Genomic DNA, 19740 nt, shown 5'->3' with positions numbered 1-19740 from the left:
GCGGACCTCTGCTTCAAAGTCCGGAGGTTTGTCCGCCGGACTAAGTCCAGCGGATAGTCCGATCGTGTGTATGCGGCATTAGAAATCCTGAAGGCGGTGATTGGTTTTCAGGGTCCTGTAAGTGGCTAGGCTCCCAAAAAGCCTCACACATGAGGTATCCCCGTGCTCAGGAGAAGCAGCAGAATGTATTTTGGGGTGTAATTCCACATATAACCATGGCATGTGTGGGCAATATATCATTTAGTGACAACTTTGTGTAATTTTTTTTGTCATTTTGCAATCGCTTGTGACAAAAAATAAGATATTCAATGGGCTCAACATGCCTCTCAGCAATTTCCATGGGGTGTCTACTTTCCAAAATGGGGTCTTTTTGGAGGGGTTGTACTGCCTTGCCATTTTAGCACCTCAAGAAATGAGCAGTCATAAACTAAAAGCTGTGTAAATTCTAGAAAATGTACCCTAGTTTGTGGACGCTACAGCTTTTGCGCAAACCAATAAATATACGCTTATTGACATTTTTTTTTTTTTACAAGACATGTGGCTGAATACAGTTTGGCCTAAATTTATGACTATAATTGAGTTTATTCATTTTTTATAATAAAAAATAAAAATAAAAATTTTCGGTCTTTTTCCGTTTATATCGCAAAAAATAAAAATCGCAGAGGCAATCAAGTACCATCAAAACAAAACTCTATTTGTGGGAAGAAAAGGACGCAAATTTTGTTTGGGTACAGCATTGCATGACTGCGCAGTTACCAGTTAAAGCAGCGCAGTGCCAAATTGTAAAAAGTGCTCTGGTCGTTGAGCAGCCAAATCCTCCGGGGCTGAAGTGATTAAAGCTGAATAGCCATAAATGTATTTACTTTGTAAAACTGTACATGTCACCTCATGGACTTGACCCTACTGCTGTCCATTCACAGAAGACTTTGTCTTTTGTGAATATGTTCACTTAATAAAAAATGCTCTGTGATTGGGCAGGAGAAAGAGAATGGCCACCATAGCAGTTACATATTATTCTGCAGCTGCAGGAGCTGAGACCAGAAGGTTCCGTGTTAAAGCACTGGAAGTATAGCAATAGCTATGCCCCCTGGTGCTCACTAAAAATGTAAACTGTAAATAAAATAAATACGTTTACGACGTGGGAATGCACTCGTTGGACTTAATCTCTACTAAACCTGCATATTTTAGAAAGTGGCTAAATTCCTGGAGTTCAGTTTAAAACATATAAGCTGCCCCCAGTGCCCCCTCCACTCCGACTCCTACACCATCACAGAGTTGAGAGCATATTAAAGTGTTATTAAACTGTCCATGATATAAAAATAAAAAATAATAATTGTAGCAGCATAGCTTACATCATCTGTATTTCTTGCCCCCAGTTTGTGCAGTTTTTGCATCATTAATGTAACTTAAAAAGTCTAGCACAGTGATGAGTCATTCAGATGGCAAACCTAACCCCCATTAAAATCAGTGGGAGCCAAATCTGTCAAATCTATGGGGGGGGGGGGGGTGTTCACTGCCCTGGGGACCATGTATCAATACAATTTTTTTTTAAATTCTTGTTGCCAGGAGCAGCAATTATTTAAAGCGCTGACATTTACAAAGGAAAACAGAGTTTTAAATTGTTGGCAAATTACATCTCCCTCCAGGCTTGTTTTTTAAACTGTATCATTTTTTTTTCTTTGTAAATGTCGCTTTTGCTTAGCACATCCTACAGCAAAAATGAAAAATAATTGTGCAGAGTTCCCTCCAAAACGCATACTAGCTCCTTTGAATCTTGTAAGAATTTTAAGAGGGATTTTAAGTATGGGGTGCATGGTATAGGAATTCCTGGCTATTTACAGTATGTGAATGGGCCCAGTGATGTCAATGGTTGGTAAGGACGTGGCAGATGCAAGCATTCACTGCTTCCTTAGCAACCATTGACAGCCAGAATCTTTCATTTTTGTCCACACCGAACGCCTGAAATATTCAGTATTTGGATAGTGTTTGGTCCGAACTTACTGAGCTCATCCTTGTGCTGGCCATACATGGCCGAGATTCAAACCGTTAATTGGCAGGCTGAATGTACCAAGTTGGTCAACTTGGAGCTTCTCTAGCTTGTGATTATCACTAGCGGCTGCTATAGTGATAATCACTGTCAATGGCCCAGCAAGCGGGATTCCCGCATCAACATTGTCTGTGTTAATGGGGGAATGGAGAAAATTTCTTTCCTGCAACCACGTGTTGCAGGAAAGAAATTTTCTCCATTCCCCCATTAACACAGACAATGTTGATGCGGGAATCCCGCTTGCTGGGCCATTGACAGTGATTATCACTATAGACATTTGCTATGTGTATGGCCGGGTCTAGTCTCGTGTGTGGAGTTTCTGTCCATAGGGTGGCTCCTTTGACTTGCAGGGTCTTTTTGGAGCCACCCTGATGTGCCTTCACCTGGCTAGGAAGGAATCTTTCCACACTACTTGAGGTTTTGTTCGGGTGATACATGCACAGTGCACTGTGTTCAGGTGCATGCTCAATACGGAGCAGCTTTCTGGTACAGTGTTCGGGCGCATTCACAGTATGAGGCAGCACTCTAGTGGAGCATGCACCGTATGGGGCAGTGAACAATCCATCATGGAACATGTAGTCCAAAAGATTTAAATCTATGCTCAGGGTGCACTCTCCGGTCAAAAATTTGTGGAAGAGCTGAGAAAATGGACACTAAGAAGTAAGCCTAAAGAACATTAAAAAAAAAGTCAAAATCTAGCACATGGGTGGAGCGCAATGTAAATAGGAATGTTATATTGAGGGTTCAATACTCCAAAGATAGTCTTTATAGCAATAAGAATATACACAAAATGTGCATGTGGAAATGGAACATTTTCAGTTGGAAGTTCACTAGGTGGTAGTGTATACAAACAACTCCGGTCTGCCTTTAGCTGCCCTCTTCTATTTTGGCTGACAGAATGTGATAACAGACAGCAGTAGGAAAACTAATTATGTAAGACTCTTAAACTGTTAAATGAGCTCATAATCAGTTAAGACAAGCAGTGCTTGGTGCTACCAAGCCTTTCTACAACTTACAGTGAATCCGTGGTAAGAACGAGGTGTCAGCAATTGACCAGTCTTTACTCCGGCCTGCAAAATGCCAGCATTGTTTCTTGTCCTTTACAAAATTTGCATTAAGTTTAGCTGTGTTTGACCATAGTTAAAGCAAAACTATATTACAGGCTGGTCAATGTATGCCAGTATCTTTTTACATCACAATCTTCTGGCTTAGCTCCTAGAAAATTTAATTAAAAGTAGTTACGCTACCCCCATGAGAAATGTAATATGACTCATTTAGATTCTGGGAGTAAAACCAGATCATACTAAATCAAATTTAAAAATCTGATCTCTGGGATTTTTAATGCTGACCGTATCCTGTTATGTCATATCTCTCTGTTGCAGTAAGTTTTTTTTTTTTTTTTTTTATAAAGCATGGCTGTCTGAAAAGTTTATTTGCTATTTTACAGCTATATTTATTGATCATATATTTAATGAATATTAATACAAGTTAGTTAAATTATGTGCTTATTTTTAGGAATTATGCAATATTTTATAACAAATATAATGTATATACAGTATTTTATTGGCAAAAGAAAGCTAGATTGGCATAGTTACATAGTTGGTGATGTTGAAAAAAGGCACAAGTCCATCAAGTCCAACCTGTAAACTAGCTTTCTATCAAGAGGTTCAATTAACTATGAAGTGACATTTTACCCTATAATACAATAGTATATCATATAATAGGTATGATGAGGATCACTATTACCTATTTGTGTTGAGGAAGAAATTATCTGTATTGAATGTGGACAGGGACAGACTTCTGCATATTTGATGTAACCTGGACTATAGCTGATAACTTCTGCAGAACTTCTTCCTTTGTTGCATCTGTATTATCCTTCTGCAGTGTGGACAGGGTTCAACAGAATATTTGTCAGAAGTCTAGTTAGAGGCCAAGGTGCTGAGAGGGCTTCCCTTGCGGCCTAGTGCATTGCAACCCTGAAGGTGGAACAGAGAATGCGGTGCCCAAAAAAGCAGGGTTTGCCAGTTGCTGTGGCCTGATGACTTGATCCCCGTGGAGGAGCTGAAGCAAGCTGGATGCACTGTGTGGCAAGCGTGTCAAGCTGGGATCAAGCAGTGGAGCAGGCAGAAGTCAGTCAGAATATAAGCCAGGGGTCAAGCCAGGAGATCAGGGTAAGCATATAGAGGAAGCTGGGTCATTCAACGGGAAGTCCAAGATCAGAATGCAGGATTGGAACACAGGAGAGCTGACAATAAACCAGCAACTCAAGAATCTCAGCAGTGGGTTTATATAGGCAGTGTATAAAAAATAGTGACCAGTTTATTTTTAGTTGCGCTTCTCTACTACATTTTACTATATAGGCAGTGGGCAACAGCATCTATCACAACTTGCACCTGCATACTCCCGTTAGCGCTGTCACGCATTTGCGTATGCCCGTTAGCGCCGTTGTAAAAAGTGCTCTGGTCGTTGAGCAGCCAAACCCTCCGGGGCTGAAGTGATTAAAGCTGAATAGCCAGAAATTTATTCACTTTGTAAAATGTGCTGGTGTACTGTACATGTCACCTCATGGACTTGACCCTATTGCTGTCCATTCACAGAAGACTTTGTCTTTTGTGAATATGTTCACTTAATAAAAAATGCCCTGTGATTGGGCAGGAGAAAGAGAGGGGCTGCCATAGCAGTTACATATTATTCTGCAGCTGCAGGAGCTGAGACCAGAAGGTTCTGTGTTAAAGCACTGGAAGTATAACAATAAAAATGTAAACTGTAAATAAAGGAAATAATTTTATGACGTGGGATGCACTCGGACTTAATCTCTACTAAACCTGCATATTTTAGAAAGTGGCTAAATTCCTGGAGTTCAGTTTAAAACATATAAGCTGCCCCCAGTGCCCCCTCCACTCTGACTCCTACATCATCACAGGGTTGAGAGCATATTAAAGTGTTATTAAACTGTCCATGATATAAAAATAAAAAATAATAATTGTAGCAGCATAGCTTACATCATCATTAATGTAACTTAAAAAGTCTAGCACAGTTATGAGTCATTCAGATGGACATCTGCGTATGCCCGTTAGCGCAGTCGCGTATCTGCGTACACCAGTTCACCTGGAGGTTTGTCTGGTGAAGCCATGATGAGTATTGGCGACATTGCCAGCCCTATGACCACTTCCCTGACAATATTCATTAATGCAGAAGTGTAGTTTGCAATGCTTGTCCATGGAATGTCTTCAGTCCAAGGCCAGCTATCTTGGCTGGGTCCTATTTGACGCTGGAGATGATACAACAGAGCAAGTGGATGTAGGCCTGGAGGCTGGTGGGGAAAAGGGAGAGGACAGTCTGAAAGCAAGCAGGTGTGCAGGTTAAAGTGGAGTTCCAACCTCAATTCAATTTATTTTTTTTACAATTTGTACATTATGTAATGAAAATGTTACACTCACTTCTTTTATCTTATATATCCCCCGATTCCACTTTCAAATCAAAAACAATGTTATATAATTTAGTGATGGCAGCTTTCATCTTGCCTGTGGGCATGTGAAGACCACAAGCAGACAACTCCAGATGTACAGTGCATGCTGAGCTACCAGCATGCACCGCTGTTAGCTTCCGATGTTGCCATCACAACGGGCATTGTCGTCGGAAGTGCCTGCTCCATTGTGATGGCAACCAAGATAAACGCTTCCAAGAGGTGCTGGTGTCATCGGATCACTTCCGGTTTTTGGAAGATTGTGGTAATTAGTGGCAACTAGCCACACTGACTCTTGGGAAGATTGATTCATAGATCCCAGGAGACAGTGCGCCGCCCCAGGAGACAATGCGCTGCCGGATATGATGGCGATACCTGCAGGTGGCTGACACAGGAAACGTCACATAAATAAAGCCTAAAGGAGTAAAATTGCCTTTTGACAATGTATGTTATGCCAGCTTGGTAATAAGGTGAATTTCTGAAATTGTGTGGCACTCCGCTTTAAGGACTGAGTTGTTGCTGGCTGAACAGAACCCTGCCATTGCTGACCACAATTGGGAGAAGCAAAGAGGCAACTCACATTACCAGTTGCTTTCTCCCTGGGAAGGTGTGAGGTGTAATTTGGGTGCCTGGTGAGATAAGACGATAATGAATAGAGTCCACCTGTGTGTAATTTAATCTCAGGATAAATATAGCGGTTCTGTGAAGCCCTCAGAAGTTTGTTAGAGAAACTTAGTAAAAAAAAACAGCATAATGAAGGCCAAGGAACACACCAGACAGGTCAGAGATAAAGTTATGGAGACGTTTAAAGCAGGGATAGGTTGTCCAAAAATATCCCAAGCTTTGGACATCTCACAGAGCACTGTTCAATCTATCATCTGAAAATGTAAAGTGTATGGCACAGCTGCTAACCAAGATATGGCCGGCCACCTAAACTGACAGGCCAGGCAAGGAGAGCATTATTCAGAGAAGCAGCCAAGAGACCCATGGTAACTCTGGATGAGCTGCAGAGATCCACAGCTCAGGTGGGAGAATCTGTACACAGGACAACTATTAGTCGTGCACTCTACAAATCTGGCCTTTATGGAAGAGTGGCAAGAAGAAAGCCATTGTTGAAAAAAGCCATAAGAAGTCCCTTTTGCAGTTTGCAAGAAGCCATGTGGAGGACACAGCAAAAATGTGAAAGAAGGTGCTCTGGTTAGATTAGACCAAAATTTTACTTTTTTACCTAATAGCAAAACCGTGGCAAAAAACGAACATTGCGCTTCACAATGAACACACCATCCCCACCGTGAAACATTGTGGTGATAGCGTCATGTTATGGTAATGTTTTTCTTCAGCAGGGACAAGGAAGCTTGTCAGAGTTGATGGGAAAATGAATGGAGCCAAAATACAGGGCAATCTTAGAAGAAAACCTGTTAGAGTCTGCAAAAAACTTGAGACTGGGATGAAGGTCCACCTTCTAACAAGACATTGACCCTAACATACAGCCTGAGCTACAATGAAATGGTTTCGATCAAAGCATATCCATGTGTTTGAATGGCCCAGTCAAGGTCCCAACCTAAATCCAATTGACAATCTGTGACAAGACTTGAAAATTGTTGTTCACAGACACTATCCATCCAATCTGACAGAGCTTGAGATATTTTGCTAGTTTAGCAAGGTCGGTAACAAGTGGTTTCAGATTGGGATCAAGCAGAAGCGTAGTCAAGGAACAAGCCAAAGGTTGGTAACAAGTGGTTGCAGGTTGAGATCAGGCATAAGCGTAGGTGAGGAACTAGCCAAAGGACAGTAGCGAGTGGTAGCGAAGATCCGTATAGCAGCAGGAATGACAAGACTGTTGTAATTGGCTGGAGAGAGCACAATAAGTGGGCAAACAGAAAGTGCAAAGGCATGGCTAAAATAGAAAGACCATTGGAGCAGCAAAGGGTTCAAGGTTCAAGAGAAACAAGACACAAGGCAAGGTTGTCTAAGAAATCAGGCAGGGAGCTGTAAAGTATCTCAGGTGGCTTAGCAAGAAGAGATGTCTGAAATTAGAGACAGCAGAAGTTGTGGGTTCAGATCCGAGTCTTGACACTGCCAAAATTTACTACAATGGGATTTCTACAGAAATGTGGGACACATGTGGATGTGAAGAAATGTTCTGCAACCCAATTTGGGTGGAAGAGATTGGTGGGGGAACCTTTTGGAGGAGGGTAGCTGAGAGAGACTTCAGGAAGGCATCTTGTTGGAATCTTAAGTTAGATCCCTGTTTGTTCTGTGCCTAGAAGACAGCATAGAGAAGTTGAGGTGGCTTCCACCTGTTTCTTTTGTCTGTCTAATGCCCTGTACACACGGTCAGACATTCCAACCACAAAATCCGTCAGATTTTTTCCAACGGATTTTGGACGAAACTTGTGTTGCATACACATGGTCGGACAAAGTTGTCAGAAAATCCGATCGTTTGGAACGAGGTGACGTTTGTTGCGTGCGATGGGACTACGTAGAAGCTAGTAGCCAATAGCTTTGGTCTCGTAATTTAGTCTGAGCATGCGTGGCACTTTGTCCATTGGAATTCTCTACAAACGATTGGAAAAAGTCAGATCTGATTTTGTTGTCGGAAAATTTTAGATCCAGTCCTCAAACTTTTTCCATCTGAATTTCAGACGGAAAAAGTCTGATAGAGCCCACACACGATCGGATTTTCCGACAACATAATCCGATCAGATACGTATAGAAAGTGTGTTATATTTGTGTAGATGAAAATGTCAGTTTGTATAATGCACTAATTAAAGAGAATAGCGTGTGTGTATACGCAAGGAAGTGTAAGTGCATAAGTTGAGGTGAATAAAATAAATATTTATAATATATATTATTTATTTTATTCACCTCAACTTATGCACTTACACTTCCTTGCGTATACACACACGCTATTCTCTTTAATTAGTGCATTATACAAACTGACATTTTCATCTACACAAATATAACACATCACTATTTGGTTTAAGTGTTAATCAACACCCTGCTCCTAGACTTATAGGCATCAACTATCATACACCTTTCACTTTATTTGTTATCTTTATTTTTATTTTACATTCATTTTTACTTTTAGACACACTCTTTTTGTTGGTGTTGCTTTGTCCGAAGTCGCATCCATCCTTCAGTCGCCTCAGTTCCCAGGGAGGAAGTATATGCCCAGCCCACCTAGCATCCACCGGCACACACATTGCTTGCCGTCTGGACTGGTGAGTCTGCTTCGGCCAAACCTTCTATGTGTATCAAATCCTTATGATTATGGCTGGTACATTATTTTTATATTTTTTATTTTACTTCACAGGAACTCTGTAATAACATCAGCTCCTGATGAGTGGGAGACGCCCACGAAACGCGTCGAGCTTTATTGATTAGATTTCCCAGTTACATTTTTTACGGAATCATGTCTATTGTGTTATGAATTGATGAATTTAAATATATACCAATTATTCCTAGTGGATGTTTATTTACCATGTGGGTATACCTATCGATGCCGGGCTTGCTGTCATAGGCATTACTATGCCATTCCATTTATTTTATGTAATTGCCATTGCCAAGTACTGTTATGTGGATACTATGTACTGTGTTTTAATATATTGACGCTTATATATATGATGAATTCGTTCTATTATTATAATTTATGGTTTTCCACTGAACTATTAATAAACATCTAATTATGGTTAAAACTCACCTCCACTATCCAGGTGCTTCATTTAAAGTCCCAAACCTCCCTTTCTATACGTATCAAATTACCGGGATGGAGGCATGTATCCAGGCCTCATATAAAGTCCCAAAAAATTCCCCCCCCCCCCCCCCTTACTTGAATAATCCGATCAGACCTTTTCCATCGGAATTTCCGACGGTGTGTACAGGGCATTAGAGGACTGAATAAAGCTGGCTGCTATATTGTAAGTGCCACATGGTCTTTGAACAGAAGTTCCTTGTGCTCCTGTGACTGTCTCAGATTTCTAGAATTGCATTACTTTGCTGCAACACAGAACTGCCAAATATCCAGTTTCTTGATCAATTTAACAGGAGATAGTCGCATTGACTTTATCTCAAAATCAAGGATACATACAGAGGATAAATATAAAGAATGACTTTACAGTTGCAAAACTGCATACCTGTTATTTCTTTCAGTGTGTAGTATCTTAAAGAGATAGTACACCGTTTGCTATTTTGTGCCTTGAAAAGGAATCTGTCAATACTGTACGCATTTTTCCAGGGCCCCAACACAGGCTCATGAGCTGACCAACAGACAGGTTTTGGGGCTTATACTACAGTTAGATGGCTAGAAAAGAGACAATAGACTGTTACATTACACTTGATGTTCTAATGACAATACTGTGATTCCATCTAAAAATATTAGATTGTTTCACTGTTTGTTTTGACAATTAATTACAATTGTCTAACTTACTGTGTCACATAATTTCACAGTTGTCATTAGACAAGGTTGGAGTTGTACCCACTTGCTTATGCAAGCAAACACAGGTACGCTAAACACAAAATGCTTTTAACAGTGTCCTACTTTATCTAAAAATGAAATAAAAGGTTTTAGCTATAGATATACTTTGATTACAGCCATGTATACAGTGGATATAAAAATGACGACACACCCCTGTTAAAATGTCAGGTTTCTGTGAGGTAAAAAAATGGGACAAAGATAAATAATTTCAGATTTTAGGCCTACAGCAACATTAAAGGAGCTACAGGAATATCTGGCTGTGTGTTACATGTGACAACAATCTCCCGTATTCTTCATATGTCTGAGTTATGGGGTAGAGTGGTAAGACAGAAGCCTTTTCTTACGAAGAAAAACATCCAAGCCCAGGTAAATTTAGCAAAAACACATCTGAAGTCTCCCAAAAGCATGTGGGAAAATGTGTTATTTTCTGATGAAACCAAGGTTGAAATTGTTGGCCATAATTCCAAAAGATATGTTTGGTGCAAAAACAATACTGCACATCACCAAAGGAACACCATACCCACCGTGAAGCATGGTGGTGGCAGCATCATGCTTTGGGGCTGTTTTTCTTCAGCTGGAACAGGGGCCTCAGTCAAGGTAGAGAATTATGAACAGTTCCAAATACCTGTCAATATTGGCATAAAACCTTCAGGCTTCTGCTAGAAAGCTGAACATGAAAATGAACTTAATTTTTCAGCATGACAACGACCCAAAGCATACATCAAAATCAACAAAGGAATGGCTTCACCAGAAGAGGATTAACGTCTCGGAATGGCACAGCCAGAGTCCAGACCTGAATCCGATTGAAAATCTGTGGGATGGTCTGAAGAGGGTTGTGCACAGGAGATGCCCTTGCAATCTGACAGATTTGGAGTGTTTTTGCAAAGAAGAGTGGACAAACATTGCCATGTCAAGATGTGCCATGCTGATAGATTCATACCCAAAAAGACTGAGTGCTGTAATAAAATCAAAAGGTGCTTCAACAAAGTATTAGTTTAAGGGCGTGCACACTTATGCAACCATATTATTTAATTTTTTATTTTTACTTACCTCCACCTAAAAGATTTCAGTTTGTTGTTTAATTGAGTTGTACAGTTTATAGGTCACATTAAAGGTGGAAAAAGTTCTGAAATTATTTATCTTTGTCTCATTTTTTTACATCACAGAAACCTGACATTTTAACAGGGGTGTGTAGACTTTTTATATCCACTGTATGTGCTTTATATCAGATCCTTCTGGCTCCTTACTGGTATGGTGAGTGAGTGTCAGTGATTTTGAAGGTAGTTGTGACATTTGAAAAGACATGTTGCAAACTGCAGCTGTTCATCTGCTGCATAATATGGCATGCCTAAAAGAAGAGCGGGCTATGTAAGTGAATGTTACTATTCAACAATACTTGACGTTTAACTGCTTGTTGGATTCATTTTTGCTTGCTGTAGTTCTTGGTGTGATAGAGAAAGAACCAATTCTAACCTTCCTAGTCTTTTTTTTTTCCTAGGAAAGACTTTTAGACCTTCTGGCTAAATGAAAGGTCATCCAGAATCTGCTGCCAGATTTTATAAAGTTCTCTATTGTAAGGTCACTGCCTGGGGCAATGTGTCACCTTTAGGAGTTTGTGTTATGGCAATGCGTTGTCCTCTAGTAGTGTTCAGCCTGTAGTGGTCTTGACCCATAGGTAATGTTTCACACAGTATTGGTTATGATCTTTTACATCTACAGTCTTAATTAATTAGACAACGAACATAGAGTATTAAACACAAAAAAAAATTCCATTTGCTTTTCCACTGGTGTAAGTGAAATTCAGTAAAGAATAAAAAAAACATAAAATAAAAAATAACAACAAAATAAAAACAGTAAAATCTTTATTGGTTTCTTGTTGTTTTGTCAAAAAAATCTAATTAACCACCTTCAGACCGGACCATTTTGCTGGTAAATGACCAGAGGTCTTTTTACAATTTGGCACTGCGCTGCTTTAACTGGTAATTGCGCGGTCATGCAATGTTGTACCCAAACAAAATTTGCGTCCTTTTCTTCCCACAAATAGAGCATTCTTTTGATGGTATTTGATTGCCTCTGCGATTTTTATTTTTTGCGATATAAACGTAAAAAGACCGCAAATTTTGAAAAAAAATGATATTTTCTACTTTTTGTTATTAGAAAAATCCAATAAACTCAATTTTAGTCATACATTTAGGCCAAAATGTATTCAGCCACATGTCTTTGGTAAAAAAAAAGTCAATAATTATATATTTATTGGTTTGCGCAAAAGTTGTCACATCTACAAACTAAGGTACGTTTTCTGGAATTTACGCAGCTTTTAGTTTACGACTGCCTATCTCATTTCTTGAGGTGCTAAAATGGCAGGGCAGTACAAAACCCCCCCAAATGACCCCATTTTGGAAAGTAGACACCCTAAGGAAATTGATAAGTGGCATGTTGAGCCCATTGAATATTTTATTTTTTTGCCTCAAGCGATTGAATAATGACAAAAAATATATATTTTTTTTTTTTTACACAAAGTTGTCACTAAATGATATATTGCTCACACATGCTATGGGCATATGTGAAATGACACCCCAAAATAAATTCTGCTGCTTCTCCTGAGTACGGGGATACCACATATGTGGGACTTTTTGGGAGCCTAGCCGCGTACGGGGCCCCGAAAACCAAGCACCGCCTTCAGGCTTTCTAAGGGCGTAAATTTTTGATTTCACTTCTCACTACCTATTACAGTTTTGAAGGCCATAAAATGCCAAGATGGCACAAAACCCCCACAAATGACCCCATTTTAGAAAGTAGACACCCCAAGCTATTTGCTGAGAGGCATTTTGAGTCCATGGAATATTTTATATTTTGCCACAAGTTGCGGGAAAATTACAAACTTTAATTTTTTTTTATTTTTTTTTCACAAAGTTGTCACTAAATGATATATTGCTCACACATGCTATGGGCATATGTGAAATGATACCCCAAAATAAATTCTGCTGCTTCTCCTGAGTACGGGGATACCACATATGTGGGACTTTTTGGGAGCCTAGCCACGTACGGGGCCCCGAAAACCAAGAACCGCCTTCAGGTTTTCTAAGGGCGTAAATATTTGACTTCACTCCTCACTACCTATTACAGTTTTGAAGGCCATAAAATGCCAAGATGGCACAAAACCCCCACAAATGACCGCATTTTAGAAAGTAGACACCTCAAGCTATTTGCTGAGAGGCATGTTGAGTCCATGGAATATTTTATATTTTGCCACAAGTTGCGGGAAAATTACAAACTTTTTTTTTTTTTTCACAAAGTTGTCACTAAATGATATATTGCTCACGCATGCCATGGGCATATGTGAAATGACACCCCAAAATAAATTCTGCTGCTTCTCCTGAGTACGGGGATACCACATATGTGGGACTTTTTGGGAGCCTAGCCGCGTACGGGGCCCCGAAAACCAAGCACCGCCTTCAGGCTTTCTAAGGGCGTTACAGTTTTGAAGGCCATAAAATGCCAAGATGGCACAAACCCCCCCCCAAATGACCCCATTTTGGAAAGTAGACACCCCTAAATTTAGGGGTACACTAGTGAGACTAGGTAATAAATGGCGGGTGCCCTGAAACTATAAAAAAAATAACTAACCAACCAGCGTCACCTGTAACAGTTATATGGTGATCACTGGTGAAAGGGTTAACTAGGGGGCAATCAGGGGGCTTTATGTGGTAGTATATGGGGGTCCCTGGCGCTATAAAAAGCTGCGGCGAACCTAAATACCTACCTGCCTAACTAGCGTCACCTGTGACACTAATACAGTGATCAGAAAAACGATCGCTTATTAGGCTGGGTTCACACTGGAGCGATGTGGGAACGCCACGAATGCGCGGCGGGTTCCCGCATCACATGCCTCCCGGCGGCAGTTCACACTGCCCTATGCGAACTGCTGGGAGTGTCAGTGAAATGTTAATGACACCCCCAGATCAGTTCGCATATCGCAGTGCGATCTGCAAACTCGGATCGCATGGTGTGAACACCCATGCGATCCGATTCTGCTGCGGACCAAAAAAAGGGTCCCGTGCGAGTTTGCGGCGGGTGCGACACGAATTCAGCCATACTATCTGTATGGCTGAACTCGAATCGCACAGAGATCGGATGTGATTTGCACTGCAGTGCGGTGCGAATCACATCCGTTCTCATAAACCGCTGCAATGTGAACCCAGCCTTAGTGACACTGGCGACGGGGGTGATCACGGGGTTAAACCTTTATTGGGGGGGTTAGGGGGGTACCTTAGAACTAAAGGGGGCTAACCCTAACTGCCCTAACAGTTATTACAGTCACAAATGACACCCGCCGGGTGATCAGGGGGTTAAACCTTTATTAGGTAATAAATGGCGGGTGCCCTGAAACTATAAAAAAATAACTAACCAACCAGCGTCACCTGTAACAGTTATATGGTGATCACTGGTGAAAGGGTTAACTAGGGGGAAATCAGGGGGCTTTATGTGGTAGTATATGGGGGTCCCTGGCGCTATAAAAAGCTGCGGCGAACCTAAATACCTACCTGCCTAACTAGCGTCACCTGTGACACTAATACAGCGATCAGAAAAATGATCGCTTATTAGGCTGGGTTCACACTGGAGCGATGCGGGAACGCCATGAATCCGCGGCGGGTTCCCGCATCGCATGCCTCCCGGCGGCAGTTCACACTGCCCTATGCGAACTGCTGGGAGTGTCAGTGAAATGTTAATGACACCCCCAGATCAGTTCGCATATCGCAGTGTGATCTGCAAACTCGGATCGCATGGTGTGAACACCCATGCGATCCGATTCTGCTGCGGACCAAAAAAAGGGTCCCGTGCGAGTTTGCGGCGGGTGCGACACGAATTCAGCCATACTATCTGTATGGCTGAACTCGAATCGCACAGAGATCGGATGTGATTTGCACTGCAGTGCGGTGCGAATCACATTCGTTCTCATAAACCGCTGCAATGTGAACCCAGCCTTAGTGACACTGGCGACGGGGGGTGATCACGGGGTTAAACCTTTATTGGGGGGGTTAGGGGGGCACATTAGAACTAAAGGGGGCTAACCCTAACTGCCCTAACAGTTATTACAGTCACAAATGACACCAATGCAAAAAAAAAAAAAAAAAAAAAAAAGCAATTGGTGTCACTGTGACTGGGGGGGCAGGGGTAATTGGGGGGTGATCGGGGGGTAAAGGGGGGGTGTGAGTGTGCCTGGCATGTTCTACTGTGTAGTGTAGTGCTTGTGCAACTCACCGATGCTCTCTCCTCGGTGCCGGAATGAAAAATACCGACACGGAGGAGAGAATACATCACTTCCTCTCCTGTGTTTACATTACAGGAGAGGAAGTGATGTCACCGGACATTTTCATTCGTCGGGAGCGATCGTGAGGGGGTGGCCATGAATGAATGGCCGTCCCCTCGTCCGGGATCGCTCCCGAACGAATACCGACCGCCGCAGGCACCGGGCGGGGGCCCGATCGGGCCCCCGACCCGCGGGCAGGCAAGGACGTACATGTAAGCCCTTATGCCTGCCCGTGCCATTCTGTCGACGTACATCGTCCTGCGGCGGTCGGCAAGTGGTTAATAAAGTATTCTAAACTATTCCGTCTAAAAAAACAAACTTTTGTTTATGATTTGTTCTAAATGCAAATTGTGTAGGACATGGGACTTAAACATTATTCTTTTGTTACAAAAAAAGAAGATTTTGGGAGAAAAAAGGATTCATACATGGAACATCATAACCATGATTTGCCTTGAAGTCACCCAGCAAAATGACAGACTGTCTTGATACCGGATTATATAAAAAATATAAATGTTTATTATTAAATATAAAAGGTTTTTTAGAGAAAAAAGAAAAATATTTAGACATAAAATTTCAATGAATACATAATATAGCTGTAACATAGACAGATGTGTTACGACGATATTTAGTGTCCAATTCGGTCTTTATTTCCGAAAATATTGCACACAGGCTTCACCTCCAAACCCTAGTGGTTTTTTTCCACCGGCCACACCCGACCCACACCGGCGAGGGAGTCTAGATGCATTTATGCTAAAGACCCCTCTACCACACTAGATGCAAATTATTTAAAGACTAAATCTCAGGTAGACACGGATAACCTAAATATTGTAAATCTCACCCCTCACTCTTTGACCCGAGATGAGAAAACAGTCCTTCAATTGGGACTTGGTTTCAGTCCTTCTGAACCTATAAATGTTTATGAAACGATCAAAGATATATCCCTTTTTGCCCGAAATTTAACCTACAAATTTATGTATGATAAAGACAGACGAAATCTAAATTTAGAAAAAGAACTAGCCGAAAGAACAAAGAACTATTCCATGCAAGAATTTAGAGCCCTACGTGACCTCATGTTACTATACGACGAGGGGCAGGTCGAAGATGAAGCAACTTTAGAGGCTTCGTCAACTCCTGTACCCACGCCTCAACCCCCAATTGAAAGCATCCAGCCACAAAAAAATACCTTTAAACTCAGCTCGCGAGCATTCCCTGATCTTATGACATGCCCCACGATTTGGGCCTTTTTGACTGCAGTAATAAAATCGTTAAAAAAACAGGACTGGCCTGATACTCAATTTAATCTAAATTATAAACAGAAACAGGCGTTATGAGAATTGCAGAGAAAAACTGATATCATTATTAAAAAATCAGACAAAGGGGGCAATCTAGTCCTAATGACTCACCAGCAATATCAATCAATGTGTCTAAAAATTCTATGCAACCGGGCCTGGTATACCCCCATAAATTACTTAAAGGTCGAGACCTTTACATCTGAGTTTAGGTCTTTGGTCACAGGGGCGTATGAGCAGGGTTTGATTGATGTTGAAACCCTGAAATTCATAAACACAGCCAAACCCCGTATGCCTACATTTTACGCGCTTCCAAAAATACATAAGGACAAAAAAAACCCCCCGGGGCGTCCGATAGTTTCGGGGATGGGCTCCTTAACAGAAAACGCAAGCAGGCTAGTAGATTCGTATTTGATTCCTCATGTCACAAGTTTACCCTCATACATAAAAGACACTACTGATCTCCTGCGACACCTTTAGGACGTGCAGGTCCCTCCGGACGCCCTCCTCGTGGCACTAGATGTGGAGGCTCTATACTCTAGCATCCCCCACGAGCAGGGCGTCCGGATGGCTAGCACTTTCCTCAAAAAACAAGATCATACTACCTGGCCTCTAAATGAATTTATATTGCACCTTTTAGATTTCATTCTCAGCAAGAATTTCTTCACATTTATGGACCAAATTTATTTACAAACTCAGGGTGTGGCGATGGGGACAGCCTGCGCACCATCCTATGCAAATTTATACTTGGGAGGTTGGGAGCGATCAGTGTTTGCCGATGAATCCTTACAAACTTACCTTGATTGCATCCTCTTCTGGTATAGATTTATAGACGACCTTCTAATTGTCTGGACAGGTACTGTCCAGGCACTGGAAGATTTTGTCAAAATATTAACGTTAATACGTTTAATTTAACATTCACACACACACATCATTCAACTAAAATTGCCTTTCTGGATCTTAATATCATTAAGGACAGTTCTGGCAAATTAATTACCGATCTTTATCGTAAGCCATCATCCGGTAACACTTTACTACACGCTAAAAGCTCGCATCCCCGCCCCCTAATACGTAGTATACCATACGCCCAATATTTACGAACAAGAAGAAACTGTACTACAGATCAGGATTTCTTTCTTCAAGCTAAGGGTCTACAAGAGCGCCTCCTCAATAGAGGTTATTCACGATCTAATTTATGGAAAGCATTTAACAAAGCGTACGGGCGCACACGAGAATCTTTACTCTATGGCCCCCCCAGACCAGCTCACCCCTCCACAGTTAAGATCATCACCAAATACTCCACACATCAGAATACCCTTAGAAATATCCTATCGCAACACTGGCATCTTTTAACGGATCACCACACTTTAAGTAAATATGTTAGACAAACCCCGGAAATGGTTTTTAAAAGAGCAGCTACCCTTGGTGATAAACTCACCAGGAGTCACTACCAAATTTCCGTACCAAACCGGCAAGGCCCCCGTGGCACCCGCCCTTGCGGCGGCTGTCCACGCTGTCCTTGGATTCTAGAGGGAACTACATATAATCTCCCAAATGGAAAAGTCTTTATTCCATCATTCCACGCCAGTTGCAATACAAAGGGTGTTGTCTACATAATGGTTTGTGCCTGCGGGGCATTTTACGTAGGCAAAACCATTAGGGAGCTTCGCCAACGTATAGGGGACCACCTTTATTATTCATCGGGTGGCAAACTCACTGCGGTAGGTCGCCACATAGGTATTCACCATCGGTATCAGCCACAAGTGGTGACGTTTTTTGTCCTCGAGGTAATTCACGAGGACACTCGCGGCGGGGATTGGGACAGGGAAATCTTGAAACGAGAAACCCTATGGATAGAACGTTTAGACGCCTTGGTCCCGCCTGGCTTGAATGAAACAAAAACATATAAATATTTTCTCAAGTGAAACAGTTCATATATGGGCCCCTATGGAAACTATAAAATTCCATTCCTTTCTTTTCCCCTTTCCCCCTCTTGTCTTCCCCCCCCCCTTCCCCCCCCCCCCCTTTTTTTTTCCCTTCCTCCATCTTCCCTTTTTTCCTTCCCTTCCTTTCCTTTCCTCATTTCCCCCTTTTCCCCCCCTTCTTCCCCCCCCCCCTCTGTCCCCATTTTTTTCCCCCTTTCCCCCCCCCTCCTCCCCTCCCCTCCCCTCCCCTCTCCTTCCCCTCCCCTCCCCTCTCCTTCCCCTCCCCTCCCCTCTCCTTCCCCTCTCTCCTTTTTTCCTTATTTCTGTCCCTTAGGCTGCTGGTGCCTTGAGAGTTCGATTCCCCGACTTTACTGACATTACTGCGATTTTCTGGTACTAGTCAATAGTGTATTATGTGGACAGTAGTCCGTCTTGACTTAGTACCCTAATTTAATTAATTATAATTTTATATTATTTTAACTTGTCTGTATATTCCTTTTCAGACAAGCACAACGTAATGGTGAGAATCATAGAAAAAATATGTATAAAATGCTGTCAATTTAATAGATTCAATGCCTTACTCTTTGTTTATCTTTTGCTTTAACTGAATTTTGTACTGTAAAATGAAGTGTGCAGCATTCAAGCCATATGACATCTGTGCATGGAGCGGAGTGTGGGAGGAGACTCCCAGGGGCGGGCACGCACCTCTCCGGCAGCCCTGGAAGGCCCCCACTGGTGGGCGGCACCAGGTCCGCTTTAGCAACGAGTCACCGAGGGTTTCCATGGTGACTCAAGGCTGATACGTGTAGCCACGTTTTGGCGCATGCGCATTAGGAGCGGCGGACCCGGCGACGTCATAGCTCGGCGCCTGCGCCGAGCCTCTGACGCCGCCGGGTTGGAGGTTAAAGGTGCGCCATTATGGCGTCCTTTTACAGCAGCAGAACGGAGGACTGACGATCTCCAGGCCAGAACTGTCGCTTAGACTAAGGACCTGGAACTAGGAGGGATCTCGCCCACTGGTATGAGCTTTTCTATTTGTTCTTTTATGGTGGCCATCAATTTAGAGCCACCCTTATACAAAGTATATCTACCTGGCTGATCTAGCTGTATCTTTACTAGGTTTAATATTGCCTACATAAACATCTATGGTGCACTAGGCAAAGGAACAGGATCCCTTATTGTACCTGATACAAGTTTAATACCTACTATAAATCAGATCAAGGAC

Source organism: Lithobates pipiens, unplaced genomic scaffold (genome assembly GCF_037356315.1).
Source record: "Lithobates pipiens isolate NorthernLeopardFrog02 unplaced genomic scaffold, aLitPip1_a1.2 Scaffold_19, whole genome shotgun sequence".
Taxonomy (NCBI): domain Eukaryota; kingdom Metazoa; phylum Chordata; class Amphibia; order Anura; family Ranidae; genus Lithobates; species Lithobates pipiens.
The sequence above is the reverse complement of the archived record's forward strand: the minus strand, read 5'-3'. Positions refer to the sequence as shown.